Source organism: Megalops cyprinoides, chromosome 16, assembly GCF_013368585.1.
Source record: "Megalops cyprinoides isolate fMegCyp1 chromosome 16, fMegCyp1.pri, whole genome shotgun sequence".
NCBI classification, from domain to species: Eukaryota; Metazoa; Chordata; class Actinopteri; order Elopiformes; family Megalopidae; genus Megalops; species Megalops cyprinoides.
In genome coordinates this window covers 17124665-17134185 of record NC_050598.1, presented here as the reverse complement: position 1 = coordinate 17134185, position 9521 = coordinate 17124665, and positions in this window count along the sequence as shown.

The following is a 9521-nucleotide window of genomic DNA, read 5'->3' as shown; positions in this document are numbered from 1 at the left end:
AGCACATTTCCATGCCTCTAGGGGTTCGTGGGTGGCTCAGTTTGCAGTGCACTCATATTGTGTAGACAACAAGCTGTGTGACTTGGGTTTGATACTGGCTATGCCATCTGCAGGCAATAACCAGAAGCCTACAGCAGTGGAACAAATACGCTTTGTTCTGCTAGAAATAGGAGTGGTTGGGTCGGTCAGGGTCCCCTCATCACACCATTCTCAACACCACGTGACTTGTTGAGCACCTGCAAGTTGCTCCGATGACATCAGTGGAGTAGAGCCATTCCTCAAATTAGCTCCCACTTCGCTGCATTACTGGTTGCATTATTGGTTTATTAGATTGTTGCTTTCATCCTGCCCTGCACTCTCACACAAGTACAGATTTGTCATGGTGAAATTGGTGATCACAGAAATAGTTGGGTTAAACAGAATTGCACTTATAATACTGGCAAAACCAGTAGAAATGAGTGATTTTAGATTAAAAAAATGTTTTAAATTATAAGGCTTTAAATGGGCTTGTACTGGCCTATATAATAGATCTCTTAATCCCCTACAACCCCACTAGATTGTTTCATTCACAAGAGGTTAGCTTTCAGGTAGAAATCCTACTGTCATAGTTGTTGTTATAGCCATGTAGTCTGTATGGAAGGGTCTTTTAGTATATAGGTCATATACAGTTTCTGGAGCCAAGAACTGCTGTTTTTGTTGCCTCATTTCTAGTTAGTCTTTACTGCGTTTTAGCCGGTTGCTACTCTAAATTGGGTGGGACAGTCTTGTATTGCTTTCAAGTCCATAAGTCCAAATCCTTCTGCTTACCACTTTTTGCTTGCTGCCATAGTTTATCTATGTTGAGCCTACAAAGTGTTGCACTACCCCATTACACGCTACATCTAAATTGTTTGGCCATCCTTTGCTAACCACTACCTTCTCTCTCTCTCACGCTCTTTCTCTCTCAGAGATGAGCTCATTGCAACATTCCTCCCATTCTCCCTTGGAGATTGGCTGTCTGTTCTCAGAGTTTTGGAAAGCAACAGGCCCAGCTGTCATTAACCGTGTACAGGCTGGAGCACACTTTCTTTCTAATTCACATACAAAAACACATTTAATGTATTCAGAAACACAGTTGCATCGCTAGCATGCTAGTGCTACTGCCATAGCACGTCTGAACTGTAGGAGGATTTCAGGGGGTCCTGATGCTGCTGCTCATTGTGATGTCTATCTAAACTGACTAATATATACACGTTTATAAATTAAGTTGGGAATATTGTCTTGGGTTAAGTACTGCATGGGGCTATCCTTTTCTTTCTTTTTAACAGGTACTTCACCTTCATCTCGTTGTAAAACCAGCAGAATAATATCAGAATATCAATACATTAAAATACACTTGCATTTCTGGTAGATCAGACTTCAAGCATGACATTTAGAAAGACGTCTAAAGCTCCTGGGCCTTAAGTAGGGGCATGATTCCCTTTTCCACATAGTGCCCCTTCCGTCAGCCCTGTTTCTTTTCTCTTTACCCGCACAGCATCTGCAAATTAAAAGCCAGGAAAGCAAACAGTTGATTCAATCCCTTTCCTTTCCCTGACAGAATGACACAGGTGGTGCCTGTCAAAGGGCCCTTGAGCGCTTCAGCCTGTGATGTGAGACTCATTAACTTCCCATTCTCCTCTAAGGATTGGGAGATCAGGGTCCCCAATGCTACTGTTTGTCTCTCAGCGCTTCTTTCTGAGGTTAGGGCTGACATCAGTTGCACAGACACTGCTGTGTGTGCTCAGCACTTTGACACATGCACTTTGTGTGTGCGTGTGTGTGTGTGTGTGTGTGTGTGTGTGTGCACAGGCTCATTCGCCCCATTTTTCTCCCTTCGCTCAGCATTGCTCGGCCGTCTTGGGAAAAGCTGCTGCGAAGGATGATGTCATGGCTGTGTCTACGGCGATCACGTTTGACATCCTTTATCTTTGTGCAAACCCAGCACTGGCCGGGCAGTAGGGACACCTCTCCGCTGATGGGCGAGCTGAGATTTTTTCCCCCAGCAGATTCCCTGTTCACACAGACGCCGGCTATTTTGGGAGTCGCGTGAATGTGAGGAGGTCACAATCCAATCTGTGAGGGTGCCTAATAAAGCCCTCATTCCCAGCGAGGTGATGTCTGGGTTTGGGCTTTAATTAATGCTCCACTGTGCTCTGCCAGTTCAGCAGCTTCCAGAAACACTGCTCATTTGTGTTCAAGCTGAGTTTTATAGAAAAAAAATGAGCTCAGCAGGCACACAAAGAAAAATAGATCTGTTTAGACATTTCATATTTCATGCAAGTGCACACATTTTTTGGTATGCATTGTATATTGAATTTTAACGAATTCTGGAAGCTGAAGTATGCTGCAGCCTTGCCTCTTTGGAGACATTTCAAGCCATTGCTACCCAGCTCTCAAACTCTCTCTAGGAATCTCACTGTTCAAGTGCTCATTCCTGGGTCACACATATCATTACACAGATGCTACGAAAATACACAGCTCAACAGGAAATCTACAGCCTTGGTCATTGCCAACTGCTTGCCATTTGAGAGCAGATTAGATGAGGTGTTCTTTTAAACAACAATCGTGAAAGGCACACTTGTGGCCCATATTGTGTCCAGAGAGCTTAAATACACTACATATGACAAATAGGTGTCACTGAGCAGTCTGCAGGTGTCAGTACATAAGGGCCTTGCAGGGGCTGGCTGAGTGCAGGGAATCAGCAGGACACAGCTAGCTTCCACCCACACAACCCTGCTGGTGCCCAGATCATTGTACAGTGCTCTCCAAGGATTCCCAGTCCTATCCCAAATAAGATAAGGCCAATGTTCTGATTTCAGAGCAGCTTGTTTAGTCTGTAAAACTACCCTGCATCTTAGAAGAGTGCCTTTACCAAAAGTGGAGCGCTGTGTGCCAATGTTTCAGAAAGAAATAACGACTTTAGTTGATTAAGTAATTACTTACACATTGAAAACCCAGGGGCTAGAACAGTTTTTTTTGGTCCAATGTAAAATGTTGTGTGTATGTGTGTGTGTGTGTGTTATCTTTGCCTCTTCATTTACATACTCACTGTCTGTGCTGTACATGGTCCTGTTCTCTTTTTATTATGACATTACATCTGTGTTGCCAAATGTTTCTGTTGATGTATACAATGATTTATACAGCAGGAGTCCAAGATTGCACAGATCAGTACTCTGTGGAGCTGGAAATATGCAATTTGCGTGGAGGTTGTTTAAGTGTCTGCTTTATCTAAAGTCCATCTAATGGGCATATTAAATGAAAGGGAGTATGGACATACAATTTCGCAGAAGTGTAATATTAACATTTAGTTATGCAACATGTGTTTGGCCGCATTGCACATGTAGTGGGGTTTGGCTTGGTCCCCTCTACAACTCGCCAAAATTCCCCCTGAGTTCCTGCTGTGCTGCATTGTGGCCATATTTTTGGCAGGTCACTATGAATTCACTTCACTGTAGCCTGGAGGGCAGTGATTGTGCACATTTGCAGGACACTGCTTCCACCATGTAGACTCAAAATGTCAACGTTAATGTTAACCTGTTTGAAAAAGCTCAGGTGTCTGCGCTTTATTTTCTCAAACACAGAGTAGTTTAGAAGAGCTTAGATCGTTCTTCGAGAATGATGCCTGGGCATCAAGAATGATGAGTTCCTCCAAAATAACCAAATGTGAATCCTAATGGAATATACAAACGTTTCTTCTATTTCTCTTTCAATGTCCCTTATATGCAACTCATAAAGTAACCACTAGGTGGACTGTAAGAGTGTCTCTCATGAAAGAAAACCAGTCAGCCTGAACATTTAACTAAAGATAACTTAGCATTATTACATTATGGGTAATCACCTAAGAGGTAAGATGTGTTAAACATTTGACATAATACTCTGAATGAGCTTGCAATGTATTGTCAATTTATTTTAAGTGGAACTGGGTCATGTAAATAGGGCTGTTCTGAACTAGAGGGAGGGAAGAAAAAATGGGGGTGGGTTCAGGAAGGAGCCAGAGAAAAAGAAGTTTTGGAAGATAATAGTCTTGCTTTTTGGGAGAGATGACCCCCAGGGTAGGAGATCAGAGCTCCCGGTCGCACCCCAGACGTCTGCACATTGAAGAGCACATTGTTACCTGAGAGACCAGCTTTCTGGATGGCCTCAGCTGGGATCAGGTGCTGCCAGTTGAGAGAGGTGTATTGAGACAAAGGTGTCAACATAGCCAGGGATGATAGATTTTAAACACTCCGTATCATGACAATATGGCATTCTAATCTCTTACTTCTGTTTTGTGCCGCTTTTTTTAAAATAACTCTCAGCTTTCCCACTACCACAGTATTGTTAAATAGTCATTCTTGTTCATTCAGTTAAAACTGTCATTCTTTTTCCCCTGTGACCTCAGTGCTCCCTGTTATCTCTCTCTCTCCATCCGCTTTCCTGGGACCGCATGACTACAAAAGCTTCAGAGCTTTCCGGCTCTCTTTAGGGATCTCGTCAAATAAGTTTGCTCATTCCTGGGTTGGGATGATGGGGACACATATGCTACAATAATGCACAGCGTGAAAGGAAATCCACAGCTTTCGTCATCGCCAGCTACTTGCCGCTTGAGACTGGCTTCAGACAGGTATTCTCTTAAACAAATGATCTGAAGGGCACGTTGTATGTCTAAGTTGCACCAATGATTTCCTAACTTGGGAATATATTTTGCAGCTCTTTTCACACACACTACACACACACACACACACACACACACACACACACACACACACACACACACACACACACACACACAAACAAACACACATACTCACGCTCACTCACTCCCTCACACTCATATCTATATGCCAGTCATCATTGTAAATGGATGTAAATGAATTGTCAGGGAATGCAGAGAAGCTTTGCAAAATGATTGGCTAGCAGCTTCTGTTTATTCTATTAATCTACAGAGCAAAAGTGCTTATTTGAGTCAGGAAATGGAATTGTAATGTCTGAGGAAAGGATTTTTTTTCTCACCGGCAACCAGAAGCATAGACATTGTTCTCCTTGCTGAGCTCAGTTTTGATAAGAGAAATGACGTCAAGCCTTCTTCTTTTATGGAGAATCCAAACCTGATTGCTCATTGTCTCGTCATAGTGCAAAATTGACTATCAGTGTTTTTCTTATATTAAAGTACATGAAAAAAGAAACCTTTACCGAGTAACAGTTCCCATGAATATGCAGTAGGATCAAAGTAATTTCCCCCAGTATACTGATGCCTTTTCCTGCTAAAATGAACACTTTTTCCCGTGTGCAGTGAAAGAGAGGTACCGTTGTGACTGTAATCTTGCATTGTTTGTCGTTGTTTGAGTGACTGGTGCTGATCATGCACTGCGTGTGTGTGTGTGTCTATGTGCGTATTTGTGTGTGAGATGGAAAGGCGGTGGAAACACAAACAAAGGCAGAATCTGTGTTGCCATTTTTGACCGAAACACACACACTCTCTGCCACTGTTTGTGTTTCTACTGCCTTTCCATGGCCTACTCTTATTATCATTTTTATGTTTCCTTTTCCAATGTTGCTTCCTGGCAGACACAATGACTTGAGTACAGCAAATGCATACAATATGAGAAAGCTTTACATTACACGTTTTCAAATTACATAACGCAATACAAAACTCTGCAAAGAAAATAAAGGCCCTTTTTCCTGAGGAATTTATTTATTTATTTATTTGTTTCACAATGAGGAGCTGGGAGGGTTTATGGAGCAAAAGGGTGCAGCACGTGTCCAGGGCCAGTTCTGTGCTGTGCAATGTTGTCACAGCCAACAAACCTGGGCGGTCACACACCAGCATCAATACCAGCAGCACAAGGGGAATGCAGGGACATCCTCATATGCACATTCCTTGCACAGCGCTGGGTTCAGAGAGGAAGAGGTAGTTCAGCATGTCACTCCATTTACTGATATTTTAGGTCAGCTGTTCTCTGAAAAAAATACCTGCGGTTTAGCATTTAGCATGAAGCTCCAGATGAACAAGGTTTTCTGGAAAATGTCAAAAAATACATTAATAATGCATTAGAAAACACACAAAACAAGAAAACACAGGGAAAGTTTGTGGTTATACTCACCACACACACCGCACACACAAAATCAGTGACCCTTACAGGGCTTATTTGTATGTTTAACCAGCTCTTTTCCTTGGCTTGTATCCCTCTTCCTAAATTTTAATTTTTAAGATGCAAAGCATAATGAGTCTCTCGGAGCAGTGCGTGCTAGCTCCAGGCTGTTAAACATCAGGTGCACAGCATTTGATTGAAGTGCGTGGCCTTGATTTAGTGCATTTTTCAAACAAGCAGTAATGCTAAGGTTTTACAGCAATGCATTTTTGTGGTCTGCGTGTTTGCCGGAACAAAACAATTATGTGAGAAAATGCACCTTGTAAACTCTGGAAAGTCTGTTTTGAAGTCGGCACATGATCGGCTGCTTGAGGTAAAATTGGAAAAAGAGCCAAAAAATGAAATGAAAGCTGAAGCACCCAACAGGCTCTAGAACACTGTGGACAGGCGGGGAGGGGGGGAGTTCAATCAGCACATCCTCTTAGTGCCATCCCTCGGAAGATCCCAGGGGATCGGCTTCCAGGTGCAACGTTGGCGTTGGGACATGTTGAAATGTTCTGTGCCGTTAGGTGCTGAGACCTGTCTGCACGTTCCCGCTCCTGCCCCTTCGTGACCCTATAACCCAGGTAGCACTTCAAACCTGCCCACTTGTCACCTGTTGGACACTTGATTCGGAGGGCCTCTCTTTCCTGTCCTGTGCTTCTGAAGGGGTGGTTTTGCTCTGACGTGATATCTGTGTGTGATGTGGGTTTGTGCTGAGTGATGGTAGCTGCCGTTTTCATTCTCAGCCTGTGACTGACCCATTCAGCACACCCAGTTTCCTCTGGCTCTTCCCTGCAGCCCCATTTGGAGCTCTGCTGTGCCCACATAACTCTCCTCAGTGCTGTGCCATTTTGGATTTCCGTCCTTCCTGTGTGTTCTGTTATTGCCCATTTAGCCTAGTCTGTTCTGGAATGGTTTCTCTGCATTGCTAGCCTTCAGCCTGGAGCGCTGAATTTATTGCCAGCAAAGTTAATCTTCTCACTCAAGAAGTCTTTTCAGTTGTAGAAATATGGTGGTGCACTGTATGTTTGTAGAACAGGATTAATAACTAATGTGCGATTCCCACCTCCCCCCCACCCATGTGTGCTCTTGCTTAAACCCACATAAATTCCAGAACTGTCACTTAAGATGGAAAACTCCAGTTCCTGCGCTTTGCCAGATCTTACCTGGATCCATGTGCAGTTCCCAATGAGTGCTGTACAAACACAGAAACAGTGAGTCTGCAGTGAGAGAGCGATTACTGGCCCTGTGTGGACCGCTGAATCATGGTTCAGAGTGGGAGTGCCAAGCGCTGCCGAAATGTACACCCCGAGTGGAAAATTTCCAGTTCCATCGATCACCATGCCTCTTTGACCTCCGCTCTGTGTTTGACAGAGAACAATTTGGCTATTCGACAGAGCTTGATGCCCTAATTAGGGCAACTAATATAGCAAACATTTTACATCAACACATTTTTACGGCTTGATTCTTATTGACCAAATTAGGCTGAGCACCATGTGTATGGGTACAGTATTATTGCCTCATTTGAAATGACAGCTTTCTGGGTAGGACTCTAATTCCTTAGCCTCTCTGCTACACTGGTCACAAACCTCTTTACATTGCCCTCGTCTTTGTTAACATTGTTTCCTGCAGTGTTCTTTTCCTCCTTCATGGTAGGGCAGTAATGACCGTTGTGTATGATAATGACATTACCCTTTTAATCACCGTAATTCCCACAGCACTAAAGAGGGTATGCACAGCAGCCTACTAATCTGCTCCACAATATGTGCTCAATGCTATAATTATACAATTAGAAAAACCTCCCCACAGGTTGCTTGCCTCTTAAAGGGAATTATAAGACCTACCAGTGACCAGACACCTTTCAGGTCTCACAATGCCATCACTACGACGACCACCGAAAGCCCCAGAATCTCCTTTCCATGGTATACATGTATTTGAAGTGACAGGTACCCTGCCACGGAAAGTTACTGGGTGTCCCTGGCTCTCACGCAGGAGTCCACTCCAAGAAAAGGATCAACACCCCCATCCTCACCCTTGGTGCCCCCCCACCAAACCCAGTCTTACATAACAGTCGGTACCTTGTGACCTGGCTACAGTGGGGAACATCGTGTGCAGAAAGCAGGTCGTCCCAGTGTTGCTGCCCGCCGGCCCCCCTTTTCTACCTCCTCTGTCTCTATCTCTTTCTCGCTCTCTCCCTGCCTGCATGCCCGGGCACAATAGTGTTCTGTTTGCAAAGTGTGGGTATGCTTTCTTGCACCTCCTATAATAAGGAGTTTTTGGTGGAAAGTCACCCATAATCACCAGCTCCACGTTCCACGCCGCAGTACAACCATGCCGACAAGGCGTGTCAAAATGGTTATTGTCTATGACAAATGGTATCTGAGCCCTTCTTGGAGGAAAGATGCTATTTTCAGGACAAAATGTGAGTGTGATGCTCTGATGAGATATGTAAAGGCAAGGACAAGGTGCACACAAAAATACAGACATAATCGTATGTTGTGACAGTATCATAGCAAATTGTGTATTTTGGGTTGTCAAGATTGATATATATACATCAGTGTCGCAACAGCAGGGCATAGTACTTTATTAATGATTCATTTGGATTAATCTGCTATTTCATCTAGTACCTTTCAACTATCACCATCCCTTTTCCATGTCTCCCCTTCTTTTCAAAGGTCCTTTTCACATGTCACCTTCCATTACCAAAATGTTACGAATGGGTTCAACTCTCCATCTTTCAAAACAGGCACTATCTCCCAGCTTTTGTCAGTAAATGCCACATTTACACAGTGGTCTGCCAAATGATAGCCATCGGAATAATGCATGAAGTGACCAAAGCCAAGGGCAGCTAAGGACCAGGAAAGGCACTTTCTCTGCAGCTTCTGCAGACGCATGGGAAGTAGGACAGGGATACGGGATACTTCTTTGTTAGAATGTGGCGGTCAGTGTGGGCTTTCTCCACCAGCAACACTGTGTGTGTGTGTGTGTGAGAAAGAGGAGTTGAGCGGAAGCAGCAGGAAAAAGCAGCGGCCTTGGAAGGACCTGGAGAGGAAGCAGCAGGAAAGGGCGTTTCGGCTCTCCATCACGCTGGACGCCCATGAAAAGTCATTAAAACGCTACACAGACAGGTTAATGCGCAAAACCCAATGCAAAGAAAACAGACATGAGGTGAATGCACTGCAAAAACCCAACGCAAAGAAAACAGACATGATACTTTACCTTGACTTCAGCAGCTCCCAGAAACATCTTTATTACTGTCTCAGTCTGGATGTGCTGTCTAAGAAGAGAGGGAGTTATTCTGTGAATGTAGTGCTCTCAAGTCAGGGTAATGGGTCATGGATAAGATTAGATCCACAGCTGAGGTTGTACACAGACTTGGTGTTAAAA